Raw genomic sequence first — 19272 nt, 5'->3', positions numbered from 1 at the left:
TGTCACGGATGCCATTCTATGCTAAATGTCTCTATCAATGCATGTAGGAATCAGTTCTCTCTCCGCCAAGAGCCTCCATGGTGAGTACATTGCACTGTGGTGTCCAAGGCAGCTCCAGGGCGGGTAAACTAGACACAGGTTTTCACAACCTCAGCTCCACTGTCTTCTTCTGGAGACTCCTGCACCCAGTAGGATGTTCAGCAGTCACCCCGGTCCCGATCCCCTAGTTGCCAGCCAGTACCAGCCATCACACCAGCTATGCCCCCCCCCCCCACCACCAAAGTGTCTCCAGACATTGCTTTGGGACAAATCTCTTGGTTGAGAACCAAATGCAGGGAATTCTGTGCAACAACTCACACTCTCGAAGGACGTATGATGTAGCAGGACCAGTTCGGAGTGTTTTACCTATGGCTTCTTTAATCTCCACAGCATTCCCATTTTATATGGAAACAGTTGAGGTGCAGAGAGTTTAATTGTCATACAGCTAATAAGATGCTCATGACCCATTTTTTTAATCATTTTTTTATTTTTTTAATCATTTATTTATATACATAATAGTGGAGCTTGTTGTTACATATTCATACGTGAATACAGCATAATTTGGTCAGTTTTCTTTCTTTTTTTCCTTTTTTGGTACCAGAAATTGAACCCAAGGGCACTTAGCCACTGAGCTACATCCCCAACCCTTTTTGTTTTTTATTTGGATACAGGATCTCTCTAAGTTGCTTAGGGCATTGCTAAATTGCTGAGGCTGGCCTTGAACTTGTGATCCTTCTGTCTCAGATCTCAAGCCAGCTGGAATTATAGATGGCAATTTGATCAATTTCATTTCCCAGTTTATGACATTTTGTTAAGAGAAAGAGGCCAGTAAGAAAACAGTACTTGTCGTTTGATTTCATTTTTTTTATTTGAAAACACACACACATACACTCACATATAGGTATCACGAAATATGTGTATCAGTGTTTCTTTATAGGTTATGGGCTTACAGATGAATTTTATTTTACTTTGGTTTTTCTATAGTTATCTTATTTATTTTTAAATGTTGAATCTATACTATTTATTTTATAAGAAAAAAAACATGATCTCATCTCTCATTTTGGAGGTAAGGTATCCTCAGTCCCATTTCAAGTCCCTGTGATAAGCAGGAACAGCAGCATTGAACTGAAGCAGGCACTGAGATGTTGGGGTATCTCTAGGGCCTTGTGTGGAGTTGGAGGTGGGAATAGACCTGATTAAAGACCAAGAGGCACCACCCCAGCAGTCTCTGGGGAACCTGTTCTTTTTATCCCTTTTCAGAAGATGGTGGGGTCCAGGAGTTGCTATGGATGCAGCCCTTGGACACATTACCCTATGACTGGCCTGTAGAAAATGTGTAAGTCTTCAACGCTGGCTAAGCTACCCTCTTGAGACAAATCTGGGGAAGTAAGAGACTGCCCAAGCTGCCTCGTGTGCCAGGGAGTGGGGCTGGTACAACCAGGGCAGCACGAAATGGTGATCTTGATCAAAACTACTTTTAATAATACCCGATGTGATCATTTTATGAGTAAATGATATTATAAATAGAATATCTTATTATTCCTAAAATAGCTAAATTCTTCTACATCAGTAAGGAGAGTTTTGAAATAAAGTTATTTTTAAAACTAGGGGGAAAAAAAGTCCGAAGAGCAACAGAAGCAAAGTAGAGGCTACAGTAAAAGTGGGCTTTGCAACCAGACAAACCTGAATGGGGCCCAGCTGTACCTGGATTAGCCCTTCTAGGGGGCTCCAGCTCCTTAGGGGACCATAAGGATGAAGAGGCTGAGGGCAGCCCGAGGGACTGTTGGGGTAACATGAGCCCAGTCCCTGGCACATGGCTCCCACTCAATAAAGGGAGCTGTCATTACCATGGATGGTGGCTTGTGACTTGTTTTTTCCTTTATACTTTGGTCAGTTTTCTATAAGCATATTATTTTTAGAAGCAGATAAAAAAATTCTCATGAAACAAAAGAAAGGTGCTGAGTGATTTTACTGGGAGCAAAGGGCAGAGAGACAGATGTTCTGTAGAAACGGTGGCTCTGGGGCCTGGAATTTGACCTGCAGTTAACAAGGCTGAGAGCGGCAGGTGGGTGCACCCACGGCTTTCCTAACCCCTAACCGAGACTTCCTGCCTTTGAGCCCACTCACCTGGCGCTTTACAGATCTCAGGGAAACCCCAGGGCCACAACTCCTCCATGTACACCCACTCCAGTCAGCTGGCCTGCAGCCCTGGTGGGGGCTTGTGGGAAAACGAACACCCAACCTCCTGTCCCCACCACCACCTCTCATCAGTGTGCCCTCTGGGCAGGGGCTCCCTGAACGCAGGTGATGTTGGTCCAGGAACCAGAGAAAAGATCATAGAATCCACCTTTTATTTCACCAACCTCTGCCTCTTCTTCCCTTCTCTTCTTTTTTTAACTATTTAAGAGTCATTCCTTTAGGTAAATTGGATTTCAGCAAAATTTAAGATTACTCAACCGAGTAAAAAAACCACCTTTAGAACAACCACTCGTTATACAATTTATATATCTGATAAAGAACTAGTATCCAAGATAAATAAGGAATTCCTACAACCCAACCGCAGCACAAGATCTAAACGACTCAATTTGAAAAGGAACAAACAACTTGAATAGATATTTTCCCCCAAAAGAAGATATCTAAATAGACAATAAGCCATGAAGTGATGCACAGCGTCATGACTCATTAGAGAAATGCAAATCAAAACCACAGTGAGATATTATTTCACACCCATTAATAGAACAATTATGTGAAGAAAAAAAACCCAGACAGTAACAAGTGTTGGTAAGGATGTGAAGAAACTGGAGCCCTTGTGCAGGGCTGTTGGGAATGCAAAATAATGTCAACTCCATCAGAAAGAGTTTGGAATTATTGTATGGTCCAGCCATTCTACTTCCATTAAGCACACAAAAGAATTAAAACCAGAGACTTGATTGGCTATCTGCACACCCAGATTCATAGCTGCATTATTCGCTGTAGTAAAGGTAGAAACAACCTAAATAACCATTAAGAAATTAATAAATAGGCCAGGTGCGGTGATGCACACTTGAAATTCCAGTGGCTTGGGAGGCTGAGGAAGGAGAATTGCGAGTTCAAACCTAGCCTCAGCAATTTTTTGAGGCCCTAAGCAACTCAGTGAGACCCTGTCTCTTAATAAAACACAAAAAAGGGCTGGGGGTGTGGCTCAGTGGTAGAGCACTTGCCTGGTATGTGTGAGGCCCTGCACCTCAATTCTCAGCACCATATACAAAAAAATAAGTTAAATAAAGGTCCATCAATGACTAAAAAAATACTCTTAAAAAATGGTCGAAATATATTTTGTGTATTTTACCATAATAAAAAATGTAATGGTGAAACCATTAAATGTCTCCTGTACAAACTCCTTATTCTGAAAAGAAAGAAACAGAGGTTCAGGGTAAAGCATAAATTCATTCCTTTAAAATCATTTTTGAGGGCTGGGGTTGTAGCTCAGTGGTGGAATGCTTGCCTAGCACATGTGAGCCCTGGGTTTGATCCTCAGCACCACATGAAGATAAATAAATAAATTAAAGTATTGTATCCATCTACAACTACAAAAAAAAAATTTAAATCATTTTTGATATTTCAAGCATAACAGGTATTTTGTGGTTTAAATAATACAAATAAAGTGAAACTCCCTTGAGACCCTTCTCCCTCTTTTGGTGGTGGGTGGTGGGATAACCAGGGACTGAACCCAAGGGTACCTAACCACCAAGCCCCATCCCCAGTCCTTTTTATTTTTTTATTTTGAGACAGGGTTTCCCTGATTTGCTTAGGGCCTCCATAAGTTGCCGAGGTTGGCTTTGAACTTGGGATCCTCCTGTCTCAGCCTCCCAAGCCACTGGGGTTATAGACACCACTGCCCCAGCCCATCCACCCTCTTTAATCATCACCTCTTCCCTGTGGGTGACCCTGGCTGAATCACTCTGGTGTGCATTCTTCTTTTCTGTTTGTTTATAGAAACGAAACCACTCTTACCTGCCCTCTCTATTTAATGCTACTTCTTAGAGATCTTCCCACGTCGGGGATTGGAGCTACCTCATTCATTTAAAGGGCCATGCAGTGTTTCATACTCTGAGAATGCCCTAGTGAGACCTTCCCCAGCTGATGGAGGCTGCGCTGGTTTGAATGTACATGTCCCTCCCTCTAGAATTCATATGTTGAAACCTAATCCCCCGACGTGCTGGCAATTAGAGGTGGGGGTCTTTGAGAGGTGATAGTTCATGAGGGTGCCCTCATGGTTTTAGTGCCCGTATAAGAGGCAGCTTGTTTGTTCCCACCCCCACCCTGTGCAATTGCAGCAAGAGTGGAGCACAGCGACCTCTTACCAGAGACCAGATCTGCTGGTACCTTCATCTTGGACTTCCCAGCTCCAGAACCCTGAGTGATAAGTCTCTATTGTCTGGAAGTTACCCAGCCTAATGTATTTGGTTACAGCAGCCTGAACCCACCAAGGCAGACATGCTTTTTTTAGTATTTCGCTGTCAAAGACCATTTAGCACAACACTTCTTTGTGCATACACAGAGGCGTTTCTTGAGGAAGACTTCCATTTGCCCATTAAGGTTATAAGGACACATGAATGAATGTCAATAAAATTGTTGCCACGTACAGGCACCCAACCTCATGAGGAAGTGAGGCACTATCCCACAGAGGAGGGAAAGGTTCCAGGAACACAAGTCATTTGTCCCAGATTATAGAGCTCATGACAGAGACCTGGGCCTTCAGGTCAGCCTGGTCTAGCCAACCAAGACATCACAAAAAAATGTAATGGTAGCTGGGCACGGTGGCACATACCTGTAATCCCAGCAGTTTGGGAGGCTGAGGCAGAAGGACCATGAGTTCAAAGCCAGCCTCAGTAATAGTGAGGAGCTAAGCAACTCAGTGAGACCCTGTCTCTAAATAAAATACAAAATAGGGGCTGGGGATGTGGCTCAGTGGTTGGGTGCCCCTGAGTTCAACCCGGTACCCCTCCCTGCCCCCCAAAAAGTAATGGTAAACCATTAAATGTCTCCTAGTGTAAACTCCTTATCTCTGATCTCAAGACCAGGACTTGGATTTTTTCTTCTGTGTCCCCACATCTGACACAGGCCTGGAATGTCACAGGCATCAAAAAACACTCCTTGAATGTTGTTGATCTAATGGAGGAAGGAATAGGTGTAAGGAGCCCACTACCGCTGTTGGCACTCACATGCACCCGGCCTGCCCACTGCCCGGACCTTGGCCCCAGCAGGAAAGGGGCGTCGGACGCAACCAGCCTTTCCCACCTCATACCCACTGCCCCAGAGCACTGGAGAATGAGCTCTGAATGGGCCCCTCTTCAACTCTACCCTGAGACAGTCCCCATCCCTGTACTCTACCAGACCCACTCAGCCAGGTCACACCGTCCCTAGCTCACGGGACCCCCCGAGCTCTTGTCCCTGACATTACTTATTTCGGTGTTTGAAGTGTGTGTGGCCATTGTCCCTTTGATAGTGCTGCTCTGTGTGTTTGCTACAGATGCAGGGGCCGTAGCTCCAAGAGGTGTGCAACCCCACAGCGCCCCTGCCACCAGCAGCACAAAGGCTTTTATGTTCAGGTCTCTGCAGCCAAGGCCACGGTCTCCTGCTGTGCCCCCAGCGGCCTGCCAGGTAAACCCAGAGGAGGTCCACTCCTTGTCAAATGGGAGTCACACAGGATCTAGAGCTGGGTTGTTCATTTCCTGCTATCAGCTCTGCCTCCAGAACTATGAAGAAGATGTTCAAACCCCTGCCACCTGGCGTAGGCTCATGAGTCTGCATGGCCTAACCTTAACCACTCAGGTTCAGCAGACTCTGTCATTTCCAGGTTCCCTGGAGGTCCATTGTGGCTTCCCCATGCTGTGGTCAACTCCCTGAGTGGGTTAAGTAGGCAAGGAAAAGGAATAAAGCAGCTTCCCTTGTAACACCCACAGCTCTAGCTGCCCTAACCACAGCATCCACCATGGATGGGGACCTGAGTCCATGCCAGGTGCTGGGTTAAAGCCAGTGCTGCTTTTCCTTCTCACTCAGTCCTTTGAAGAAGGGGCTGCTGTTCTGCCCATTTTGCAAATGGGGAAGTTGAGCTTGATGGCCTAAGTAATTTGCCCAGGTTAAAATGGAGCTGTAATGTGGCATCCTGAGACCAAAACCCTTAACTTGGGCTGATGCACTTGACAGTCTCCAGCTATAGGAGCCTAGGTCCTACAGGAAGCAAGAGCGCATTCAGACTAGGCAATTTGAGGAGGGTGAATAAAGGGACTCTGAATGAAAGTGTGGGCAGGATCCAGGAAAGTCAAAATGGCAGGAACTCTGGCTGGTTCCAGCTGTATGTACCACACTCCAGGGCCTGAGGCCTGGTGAGAGGGCCAGGACCCGAGAGCAGAGGGCTCTCTGTGTGGAGGGCACCCTGATAGGGACTGTGGCCTTCAGTGAGAGGACACCAGCAGTGACCCTTCAGGGAGGAAATAATTTTCCTCCACATGTTCACCTCCCTCTTGTCCAATCTCCTGATATTCCACTGGCCAAATTTAGCTGGAAACCAGAGACCACAGAGACAGCATGGGAGCAAGCATCCAGAAGTTTCCAGCTGAGATGAACAGGCCTAATGGATGCTGCCACAGGACCAATGTGTCCTGGGATTCATGTAGCACAAACTGAGAGAGACATCTCCTTCCTTTATTGTAAATCCAACCAGAGGGCAGCCATTCTTCCTTCCCTTCACACCCCCACCACCAAGAAGGGAGAGACAAGAAAAAAGAATGAGAGAGGGAAGGCTAAGTGTTGAGGGAGGCCTTTCCCTAGGCAGGTTGGCAGAATGTTCTAGAACTCAGACCTTGGAGCTCAACTTCCCTGGAAAAGACCCTTTTCCACGGGCCTCCCTCTAGAAGCAGCCTAGAAATGTAGGTATTAGAGAAGGGAAAACCCTGAAGGAGTCCACCAGGACTCCCTGGGGAGTTTGGGTCTACCAGGTGCCCACGAGCAGGACCCCGATTTCAACTAAACCTAGACCCTACACATATTTGGACAAAGACTGATAGGGAATTCAGACACGTAAAACACAGATTACAGAACAGTGTACTGACAGAAATGTATACATGTCCCAATCAATAATAAAAAGACAACCCAAATTTTTAAATGGACAAAGGACTTAAATAAACATTTCTCTAAAGAAGGTACACGAATGGTCAATAAGTATATAAGAAGATGCTCAAGATCATTAGTCAGCAGAGATACGCAAATTCAAACCACACTGTGGTAGCTCATCACACCCACTAGGACAACAAGTGTTGAGAGGGGTGTGGGAGACAGGAATCTCCATTTGCAGCTGGGCCTGTTGAACAGTGCAGCCATGTCAAACGGGAGCTTCCGTGTGACCTGGCAATTCCATTCCTACATATAGACCCCAAGGAATTGAAAATATGCTGGCACAAAAACTTGTACACAGATGTTCTTAGCACATCATTATTCAGAGTAGCCCCAAAGTGGAAACAACCAAATGCCCGTCGATTGTCAAATGCATAAATAAACCATGTTTATCTATAGAACAGAATATTATTCAGCCACTAAAATGAATGGACTATGTTTAATGGATGGCAGTAAAACCACTTTTGGTGAGAGAGCAGAGGGCAGTGTGGAGGGCTGCCCCCTGGGCTCTGTGCCCTTCAGTGGAGGAGTGCTGGCAGTGACCCTGCAGTCAGGGTTTTCCATTTTCCCTAAGACAAAATGTAAAGCAGTCAGTTTTTAAATGCAAATTTAAAAAATTGTAAAAATTTTAAAAAATTAAAGGAGAGTTACGAATAAGTAAAAATTCTGAAAACACAACCTAAAACTTTACATTGAAGATGTGTTCTCTTTCCTGCTAGCAGAAAAAAGAACAAGGTAGTTTCACATTTAAACTGTCTATGTATTCAACTGATATGTTAAACACAGGTCAACTTTCCATTGGATTCTTTTTAATATACTTCCAACTTTTTAAGAAAACACCACAGGTAAATTAATGAGAGAATTGGGAATGTCTGTGGATTTTATCCATGAAGACTTCTTTTTCTTTTCTTTTCTTTTTTTTTTAAATATTTATTTTTTAGGTGTAGATGGACACAACACAATGCTTTTATTTTTATGTGGTGCTGAGGATCGAACCCAGGTCCCGCCCGTGCTAGGCGAGCGCTGTACTGCTGAACCACAATCCCCAGCCCCTCTTTTTATTTTCTTAAATTTCAATCTTCACTTATATTCTTCATTCTGGTGGTAGCAGGGGAGGTTGATAACTCTATTGAGAATTTGTTATTTCTCCTATTCCTTTGATGACCAGAGAGGTACAGTGGAAGCCATTCATCTTATCAGTCCTAGGAATTCAGGTCCTTCAAAAAAAAAAAAAAAAAAAGACTTTGAAGTTTCCTTTTCCTGCTTTCTTCTATCATTTCCTGCCTGTAAGTTCCAAGAAAAGGTGGGTACAAAAATACACGGGAAAATGGGATGTGAAGTAGTATTTACAGAAATAAGAAGATGTGTGCAAACAGATCCTGCTCTCTTAAGATTATAAATATTTCCATGCATTCAAATTTTAATGCTTCTTTAAAATTTTACCAATGCTTGGTACAGTGAAAAAACTTCGTGGAAACTGATCAAATCATTACCTTAGTAGGGAAGGGTAAAGAGATGTAAAATGGATATAAAATCTATTGAAGCTTGACATTTGATTTGATTATCAAAATAAGACTTGCTAAATAAATCCTGAGTAATCAATTTTGAATAGAGGTTATTGCTTTTCTGTTCCATAGTAACACGCTTTTTTTAAAAAAAAATAGCTTGGTCAAGAAATAGAATGCATTGTTATACTAAACAACTAAAATTAAAAGAAGTACTACTACTACACATTACAACACAGGTGAACCTTGAAAACATTACGCCAAGTGCAAGAAGCCAGATACAAAGGCCACGTATTGTAGGGTTCCACAGAGTAGATGAGTGTCAGCAGTGCCCAAGGGCAAAGGAGATAGTGAAGTGACTGCTAATGGTGCAGGGTTTATTTGGGGGGTGGTAAAAGTATTCTGGGGCCCTGCCCTAGGGAATAGGAGGCCCTGACTTTGATCCTCAGCACCTCTAAAAAAACCAAAAAGATTCTCAAATTAGAGATGAAAGTTGTACATTTTCACAATATTCTCAATTGTGAATATGTGAAAAACACTGAATCACATACTTCAAAAAGCTGAGTGTTATTGAATTACATCTCAATAAGAAGAAAACAAATAGATAACAGTACAGGTGTGTGTCGCACAGAAGGAAATAGGGTGTGGACCATCATGCCTCTGTTGGGGGGCTTCCTAGCATTCTCAGAGGGCCACCACCCAGAGTCAGCAAACAAACTGGGGAGGAAGGACTTCCAGGTAGAGGGAACAGCACATGCAAAGACCCAGCAAGAAGACAGGAAATAGTGTGGTGTGCTCTGGTAACTCCACGTCCTCTGGTGGTCCGGCATATGATAAACCTTGGTGCCCAAACACAGAAGTTACTTTTTGTGTAAGTGAAATCCATGTCTGACTCAGAGCCTCAGCTCACCAGGCTGCAGACACGTCACTCCATGAATCCTGGCATTTCTAGATTTATGAGATGTTCCAAGGTCCTGGACTGAGTCTGAGGTCAGCACAGGGTTCCATGGAGATGCTGTCTTCTCTGCCTTGACTTCTCTGCCTCTGTGCTGGAGTCTATAGAGGCCCATGATGCCAAATACTTGACACACTGTGGGGGTCTTTCTGACTCCACTCACCCTGTTGAGCAGCTGGGCTGGAGAGCCTGCTTCTGGAGCCTTCTGATCTCCTGCCCTAGGAGGAGCTCTCTGGGCTCAGAGCAGGAGCTGGGGAAGCTGCTGTCCACTGCACTCCTGGGGGCATTTTGTTTATTCCAGTAAATCTGTTTATCTCTTCTGCACACTCCCTAAATATTTCCTTTGATTTTTGAGCAGACAAACCTTTGAAAGCAAGATTTCCAAATAACTCCTGCTTAGATGGGAGAAAGGAAAAGGAGTTATCACACAGGAAAAAGAAAACCTAAAAAAAAAAAAATATATCTAGACTTATAGGAGACCACAGCATCTGATGTGATGGGCTCAGTGTGGGACCAGAGGCCACAGGGTGATGGATCCACTTGAGTTTCCCTCTGAGGAGCGCAGTCTGGAGACGGTTCTGCCCTTCAGCTTTGTGACCCCCCCATAAGTAAGTCTTATAAGCTGATGCAGCGGGCACAGAGGCGTTCGATCTTCATAGTGTGCAGGTCCCCAGGGTCTCTCTACCCACTTCCAAAGTAGGCTTAGAACTGGAGGCCATGTTGCCAAAACTGAGACCATGAGGGTAGAGGCCAGAAAGAAGACCTTATGGAGACAAGGTAGGGATGGAGGTGGAAGATGAGGAGCCAGACTCTTTGGCTTCCCAAGTCCAAGAGACCCAAGGGGACAGGCAGGAACAGCAGATTCAAGTGGAAGAGGAAGAGACGGTCTGCTTTGCTCCTTGTTGGGCTGGTGGCTGGAGTCATCTGAGGGACCTGAGGAACTGAACATCTGTACATTTCAGGTGGAAGGCAGGGGTGTGGGGTCAGATGGAGCTTCCATGGGCGAAAAAGAGGGTTTAGAACCCTCTTACTATAGCTTCCGAAGAGAGATTGTGATTCCCAAGTGGTTCCCACACCCTTGCCATGGGGCTGGGGGCGGGGAGGGGAAGCGGGGCCCAGAGGTGAAAGCAGTGGCCTGGTCAGCTGGGCTGGGGCTGGGGGGTGGGGGTCACCAACTTCACTTTGTGGGGAGGATGTTTATTTAAGGAAAATCACTATGTTTACTCAAAGCTTGGGCTGCCAGCCTTCAGGGGTAGAATTATCAGTGAAAGCTGGGCTATTAATCAATTGTGGGGCCTGGTGACAGACCTGCTTCCCTTCCAGAGACTGGGAGGGACAGAGGAGAGAGGGAGGAAGGGAGACAGAGGGCTGGCCCCAGCCACAGCCAGTGTGGGAATGACTCTGCTCCCAGGAGCAGGAAGGTCACACGGGAAGTGGCCTTGAGGTGGCGCCAGGGGCGGGAGGGGAAAGGAGGGAGGTGTTTCCATGGCATAGTGATCATGGGACAAAACCGGACGGAAATCACACTCTGGGATGCTCCCTGGTCAAGGCCAGGTTGCCCAGAGAGGAAGGACAAACTTCCTGGATGGACACAGGGAGGCAGCGCCCTGGGGAAGGGGATGGGGTCGGGGCCGTGGCGTGGCTTGAGCAGAAGGGTCTCTTCAGGCCACGGACCAGACCTAGGATGAAATCTGAGCAGAGCATGCTCTCAGGAACACGTGCAGGAACAGGGTGTGGACGAATTCCACCAGAGGCCTGAGGCCCTCAGTGACTTCTCCTGTGCACCCGGCCATGCTTTGACAGCCCAGCTGGTGAAGCATGGTGTGTCTACCTGCCCTCACGGGTGAGCAGGCAGGGCCGGTAGGGTAGGCCCTGACAAGGGCACTTGGCGAGGAAATGCACATCTTGAAGGCCTGCCCTGAGGAGCCAGGGAAATATGGATGGAGGAGGGAGATGCTCAGATATGCACCTGGGGCCTTGGGCAACCGAGGCCACCCACCTTGAGCAGAGCTGGCGGAAGGTGTCCTTATGGTAGACTTGGGCCAGGACAGGGATGATTTTTCTGGGCCTCTGGACCAGAGTTTGAGGACAGCCACACTCTGTGAGTGACGAGTGAATGGATGAATGAAGAAATGAATGAATGTGTGAATGGTCTCCAGCGATGGCCTCAGCAGTACCTACCTTGCCAGGGTGTTGGTGAGAGCAAGACTACGGGTAAAACATCTGGCCAGGATCCACTAAGTGTTCAGAAAGTGCCACTGGTGTCGATTGTGATTTCTTCATTCCATCCGGGCTTTCTTATCTCACACACTCCACTCCAGGAAAGCCTCTTTCTCCCTCACACAGGCCCAATTAGAGAACTACCAATTATAGGAACAGGCTACTCACCGTCCTGAGCTCACAGGGCCGACACACCACTCGCTAACCATGTGATCTTGGGCTACATACATAACCTCTCTGTGCCTCCGTTACCTCAAGTGCAAAATGAAGGTATCTGACAGTGTGCTGAGGAGGAAGTGAGTTAGCAACTGTGAGACGCTTAGCCCAGAATAAACGATGAATGATGCTTACTCTTGCGGGTTGGGGGTGATTTGTGTTCCTGCTCCAAGGAGTGGTTGCCTGGCTGCGGATCTGTCAGGGCTGGGGCAGTGGGCTTTCTCCTGGGGCGTGTGTGTGTGGAGGTGGCAGCAGCTCTCAGAGCTCGGAGACAGAGTGCTGGCTTGGGGTTGGCAATAGAGAGAGAGGACATTTACAGCAGACCCTCACCTCTCACAGTAAGGTCTGCCATCCTGAGTCCTCCCTGCCTCCTTGAAAGATCTCTGATCTCCTCTATGAATGGGATGGATTTTCAGCCAGGTGACCTCCATAGATAACAAGCTCCCTGGGGATCTTCCTGCCCAGTAAACTATCAAATTCTAAGAATACCCAAAAGCAATTTAAACACCTGCCTGGCTCATCTGTGCTCTCTTTAAAAAAAAAAAAAAATCACAAACATCATGAAATGGAGTGAAGCATCCAGCAAGGTTTCCTTCAAGGTCAAAGATCCCTGGAAATTGGGCTTTTTAAAAGAAGGGGCATTTTTCCAGGTGTCTTCCTGGTGGGATGAGTTGGCAGGAGGTCATAGGAGGTGGGGGTGGAGGGAGAGGGGGCTTCCTGGAGAGGGGGGCTTTGGAGTGCTTTCCCAGGAGGGGTTTGCCGAATGGAGCTGCCCTGGGGTTCAAGTCATGCTCTTCCTTGTCCCTTCGTCACTGCCCCAGAGTGGGTGAGGCTGTCTCTGCGGCAGGACCCAGCTGTGGCCAACAGCATGGCTTGCAAGTCCGAGCCCACTTCTCCTTCTCCCCTCTTCCTTTATCCCACGTGATGGAAGGCCTGCTCCTGCCAGCTCTGAAGCCCAGGGTACGGGACAGGCCTGGCCCCAGGCCACTGTAGATTACATGGGTGTTTCTTGTTCCTTTTCACTTTGGGCCTTCACCACTACTCTGTGGGCACCTTTCTGGGTCCCCGCGCCCACATGCCCAGTAACCAGGTCCTGCCCTCGCTGACATCCCAGACTCCAGGGGGTTGAAATCTCAGGGTTTTCACATATCCCCCCCCCCCATCTTTAGGTCTCTGCCTACCTTCTATCCTGTCTGCCGACCCACTCCTCATCCTTCAAGACTCAGACCATCCTTCAAGACTGTGACTTCGCTGAGCGCTCTTCCTGTCCCTGGGTGGCTAGGGCTTCCTCTTCTGTGTCCCCAGGTACCCTCCTCCTGTCTTGATTTCCAGATTCTTCACCTTGATAATGGATGAGGCGTCTCTCTTAGATGAGATTCCTCCAAAATAGCCTGAATGAGGACTTGGGTGATTTACTTGGAAGGTGATCCTGGGAGTAAGGGGTGGGGAAAGTGAGACAGGAAAGGAGGGAAAGCCCCAAGAAGAGGGGTCATTACGGTGGCCTCTGTGGGCAGTGGAGGATCAGCTCCCCCGGAAACACTGAGTCCTTCCAAAGGCCACTGTACGTACCTGTTGGCTCCTGGCCCCATTGGTAGTGGGGTGCCCTGGGGTGGATCAGGGGAGATAAACCTTTGCACACGGCTGGCCTGCACATTATGGTGGACCTAGCAGGCCCTGCAGAGTAGGAGAGACCCCCCGGGGCAGGAACTAGACACTCTAGATGGGGTGCTGTGGCTGAAGGTAGATTGGACCAACGGGCTGTGGTACTGGCCCCAGGGCATCCCTAGAATCTTGGGAGGTGGGAACTGTCTTTATGTTCCTGGCAAGTGCTTAGTAGATGTCAAAAGTGACCAGGAAACCGAGAGAGAACCTAAGTGACCCCTCAGTAGTCAGGATCTCCAGCTGGTAACTTTAGGCTCCTGACCTCAGTCCCTGTGGGATTTCCTCCCTGTAACTCACTTCTCCGGCTGCTTCTCAGCAGGACTGTGTTCAGAAACTAGGTTCTGCTGGGTGAAGGGTCAGGACTCTCACTAGGGATCAGGCACTCAAGGGCAGGTAAACCGAGTTTCTGGGGAAAGTGCTCACTGTGGACACTGCCAGGGTGGCCTCAGGGACCCCAGGCAGCATCTCTGCTGTAGCCCCAAAGCACCTGCTGCCTACGCATGCTCCTCCCTCCCTTCCTCCTTGACTTCATACTGTCAGCCAATCCCAACTGCAAGAAAAGAATCTGGGCCTCCTTACAGGAGCTTTAGTCCCCAGGAGCTGGGGGAGGCGGCATTTAAGGGTGGATGGAGGGTCCATAGTGTCCATCAGATATAATGATGAGAGCTGGACTGTACTGAGTCCCTACTATGTGCCAGGCACCAAGATAGGGCTTACAGGCAATATTCCATTAAGTCTTCACCCAAATCCAGTGGGATGAGAGGTTGGAATCTAAGAAAAGTTGAAAGACATTTGATAAAATGGCTTTGGGAGAAGGGTTTCCCTTCCTCCCCCATTCCCTCTTAATAAAAAATTCTCCCATCTTTAAATATCTTCATGGCTAAACAAGAATGGCTGGGGAGCACAGGGCTTTCTCAACTGAGGAGAGACTCAGAGAGCAGGAGAGCTGGTACAGAAACTCCCTCATCCACTGGAATGACCAAGCAAAGACCCCATAAGTCACATCCTCCTTCTTCCCAGTGAGTTGGGAGCTGGGGGATTGGAGTTCCACATCTTAGTGCCAGCTCTATCACTGACAATTTGTGCAAATGTGAACTTTAGTTCCTAATTCTTCCATTTTAATGAGGACAGTACACTCATGACTCATGAGCGTGTACCACATGCAAGGCCCTGTGCTAAGCTCTTGGTGAGCTTTCTTTCATGGAACCCAACCTCCCTAGGACTTGGGTATTATCCTTACTTACAGATGACAAATTTGAGGCTCAAAGAGGCTGGGTACCTTGCCTAAGGTCACATGGCTGACATGCAGTGAAGCCTAGATTCCAACACAGAACAGGAATAAGGGCAGCCCCAGGGGTCCAGGTAGCAGAAAACATTGAAAAGCTCTTTCTAGGCATGAGCATTGGGTATGAATCAGTCCCAGCTCATTTTTTCTAAACTTTTGCTCTTTTGATATTTTAAAAATTATGTCAAAAATACACATAACATTTACCACTTCAACCATTTTAAGTGTATTATTCAGTAACATTAAGGACATTCCTGTTGTTATGCAACAACTATCCATTTACAGAACTTTTTCATCATCCCAAACTGATAATCTATCACCATTAAATAATAACATCCTCTTTCCCTTCCATCCAGCCCCTGGCAACCACTATACAACTGTCTGTCTCTCTGAATTTAACCATTTTAGATAGCTCATATAATTGCAATCACATAAAATTTGCCCTTTTGTGTTTGGCTTATTTCTCTTGGCATATTTTCAAGGTTCATCTATGTTGTAGCAGGTATCAGAATTTCATTCCTCTTTAAGGCAGAATAATATTTCATTGTATGTATACAGCATACTTTGTTTATCTATTTATCTGTTCATAGACATTTGGATAAATAATGCTATCTGTGAACATGGGTGTCAAAATACCTGTTTGAATCCCTATTTTCATTTCTTTCGTGTATATACAAGAAGTGGAATTGCTGCATCATATTGTAAGCTCCAGCTGTTTAAAACTACTGTCTCTTCATGCAAGATGCAAATTCTAGAAAGAGTGATTTGCCTTACTTAAGTAACTTGACCACCCTTTTGCAGAGGAAGGGTGGGATACCTTGGTGGACAGTCCTCAATGGAGGAGGGGTGTTCTTCAAAGAAAAAATTGGGGTACTGTTACCAGCAGAAGTGTTAGTGGTTGAAGGCAACCTAAAACCACAGATGTCACTGCACCCGTAAAACTGGGGTAACTCCCTTCTCCATACCATGAGTTGGATAGTTGCCATGAAATCACTTGCACAGCAAGACTTTGAAAACTATGATGAACCCTCAAAGAGAAGGCCCTCATGAGATCACAGAATGTTCACTCAGGGAAAGAAAAGGAAAGAGCCCATGGTGCCAGGATGCAGCCAGATCTCCCTCTGAACTTTACAAATAGACAAGCTGGGATGCCTTGTCTGCCCCCAGAAACCCCACCTCCACCCTTAACCACCACCTCTCAGCTTTCATTACCAATCCTGTTGACCACCTGCTCCCTCAGCCATGGTTCTTTGGACACTATCTATAAACCAGGTCTTTGAGTCTCTGAAATAAGACCTTTTTGCCTTCAAGAAGCAAATGGCTCGGGGGGCAGAGATAAATGAGGAATTCTTTCTGTGACAGTGAAAAGCGATGACTTCCAGAAGACAGACAAGCATCAGGCATTCTGGAGCTATAGAGGAGGGACAAGGAGTCCTTGGTGCAGGAGATTCACAGTGACCGAAGCAGACCCTGCCTTCAGAGAGCCAGCAGTCTACCCTGTGCCTCCATCACTCAAGCCAGGAATCTGCACGCTGCAATGAAAGTCTAGAAAGTGCCATCTCCTCCATTAAGCCTATGAAGTGGCTTCCCTAGCCCATGGTGATCATTTTGTACCACTGAAGCTGTGCCAGGCAAGGTCCTCTGAGAAGCAGATGCCCAAGAAGGATTAGACATGCCCATTAATAATGCCTGGGAGAGGCAAAGGGAGAGGGAGTCAGAGAGCTTGGAAAAGCTGTCAGACCTCAACATAAAGTCTGCTTCCCAGTTAACAGAGAGATGGGAGTTGGGCAAAAGCATTACAGACTGTTGAGCAGTTTCAGGAAGGCTTGGCAAGGCTGTCAGGGGTGGGGAGGGGGTCCTCTGCCAAAGCCAGCTGCCAGAGGAGCCCAGTGCTGCCCAGGATAGAGCCTGCCCAAGAAACTGTGCTGCGCTGTTATTGGCTGGAACAGCCTTAGGAGGTACTCAGCAGCCATGGATTTCAGAACACAGTGAAGGAGCCCATAGTTAATTACACTTCCAATAGCTGGAGGTCTGGGAGGCTCATTCTCATGCCTCCAAAGCATCGGACTCTACAAGTTATGCCTTCAATTTACGTAAGCAAAGGTTAATTTTTTGTGTTTAAAAGTTGTTTTCGGTGTGCCCGGTGCAGTGGTGCATGACCATAATCCCAGTGACTCGGAGGCAGGAGGCAGGAGGATCACAAGTTCAAGACCAGCTTCAGCAATTTAGCAAGAGTCCTATTCTATAAATAAAAAATTAAAATAAAATAAAAAGGACTGGGGATGGGTAAAGCACCGCTGGGTTCAATCTCTAATACCAAAAATAAATAAATAATGAAATGAATTATTTTAGGTGTCTCTTGACCTTTCCACTGGCTCAAGAACTGCTCAAGGCCAAGGGGGCCATCATAATCCTTCATTCCTCCCCCCATCTGTCTGCAGACCCATTCATCCATTCATCTTCCCAGTGTGTATTTACAGAGGCACTAAGCTGTGGGCGTTGAGAGCACAGGGATGAATAAGATGACCCCCAGGGAGCCTGCAGTCAATAACTAATCATGCAGTAAACAAGGAGTTTCTAGGTAAAAGTCAAGTGCGTTTCTATTTCTCCTTTGCACTACTAATGCTTCTCCCCATGCCCAGAGGGGGTTTTTCCTGAAAGGGCAGCAGTCTCTGAGGGACAGCTCGGTCCTGTGGATATGAGTCAGCCTGAGGACCCACAGGGATGACACAACCCCTGGATTCTCCTGGGAACTACTCCATGCCACTTCCCTGAGACCCAGAGAGAGCACGAAAAGAAAACAACAACGCAGCCTTTCTTCCAAGGGGAAAGAAACATCTTCATCTGTGGCAATGTCGACCTGGAGCAGCCCTGAGCTCTTGGCTCCCCCGGGGGCTTACAGTGAGCTCAATGAAATGCTGAAAAACCCCATCAATGTGTGAATGTCTTTCAAGTGTAGCCTCATTTTTCTTCCCATAGAGCAATAAATTAACATATGCTGAATGAATGTTGAACTGGAGACCAAGAGAAAGGAGGCCGGTCAGGCGGCCAGCAGCGTTGACATTTTCCTTTCACGGACTTGAAATGTTGTATGTCACGCAACTCTCTGTTGATCCTCACCACAGTCCAGTCAGGATCTCCGTTTCATAGATGAGGACACCAAGATGATAGGGAACTTTCTCAAGGTCACAGCACTCACTGGGAGGGTCAGTTGGGACCTGGCCCTCCCGGAATATGCTGCCCCAAGATCCTGTGCTTTTAATCACCCACCAAACTGCCCATGACATGCCTCCATCCTTGGGTTCCCTTTCAGCTTTGCAGGTGGAGGGTCACTCTGGCCACCGACAAGGAGTCAGGACTTGTATGTGGGGCCTCCCTGCTCACTGCTGTGTAGAGTTGGAGTCACAGCATTCCCTCTGTGTCTGCTGCTATGGAGCCAATGGTAGAATTGGAATGTTGATACCCACAGAAAGTATTTTGAATCATACTTCCTGGTATTTATGGGATAATATGGTCCTAAAGTCCAGAGAATGCTAACACCTGATTCTATCTTAAAAAAATAAATAAATAAAGATCTTTGGTGCTACAGAAGGACAAAAGACCCACCATCATCATGGTACCAAAAGGGAAATGGAGGTACGAATAGTCTGGCTAACTTACCTACCTAAGGTCACGCAATTTAGCAGGCTTTCTGGCAGAAGCCCAATGCTCTCTTCTTGTACCTTTTTTTTTTTTCAATATTTTCTTAGTTGTAGATGGACCTAATATCTTTATTTATTTATCTTTATATGGTGCTGAGGATGGAACCCAGTGCCTCACACATGTGAGGCAAGTGCTCTACCACTGAGCTACTCCTTAGACCATCGGATGAGCAGATGAACGTGTCGTGAGGTCAACAGGCAACAAGAGCCTCCAACACCCTGTCCCCAGGTTTCAGCTCAGCTTGATCTCCCTGCTTAGCATGGCCCACTTCAAACCTGGACCCTGGCCTATAAGAAGTTTCCTGCTATGACGGCTCTTCATCCAGAACAAGTTCTTCAGCTGGTTCATAATCTTATCTACCACCTACAATGATTCGTTGGCATTTGTATCTGCTCTCTGCCTTTTTCTCAGTGCAGTCTCAGTCCCTGTGACCCTTTCTTCACCTTTTTGTAACCCACATATGTCACTGTGGAAAGTATGATGTGTGTGACTTGAGTGTTACAGATATTAGTAATTGAGACTGGAATAAAAGA

The sequence above is a fragment of the Marmota monax genome, unplaced genomic scaffold (genome assembly GCF_021218885.2).
Source record: "Marmota monax isolate L192 unplaced genomic scaffold, Marmota_monax_Labrador192_F-V1.1 WCK01_AAM20220418_F8-fsc00004, whole genome shotgun sequence".
Classification (NCBI taxonomy): Eukaryota; Metazoa; Chordata; class Mammalia; order Rodentia; family Sciuridae; genus Marmota; species Marmota monax.
The sequence above is the reverse complement of the archived record's forward strand: the minus strand, read 5'-3'. Positions refer to the sequence as shown.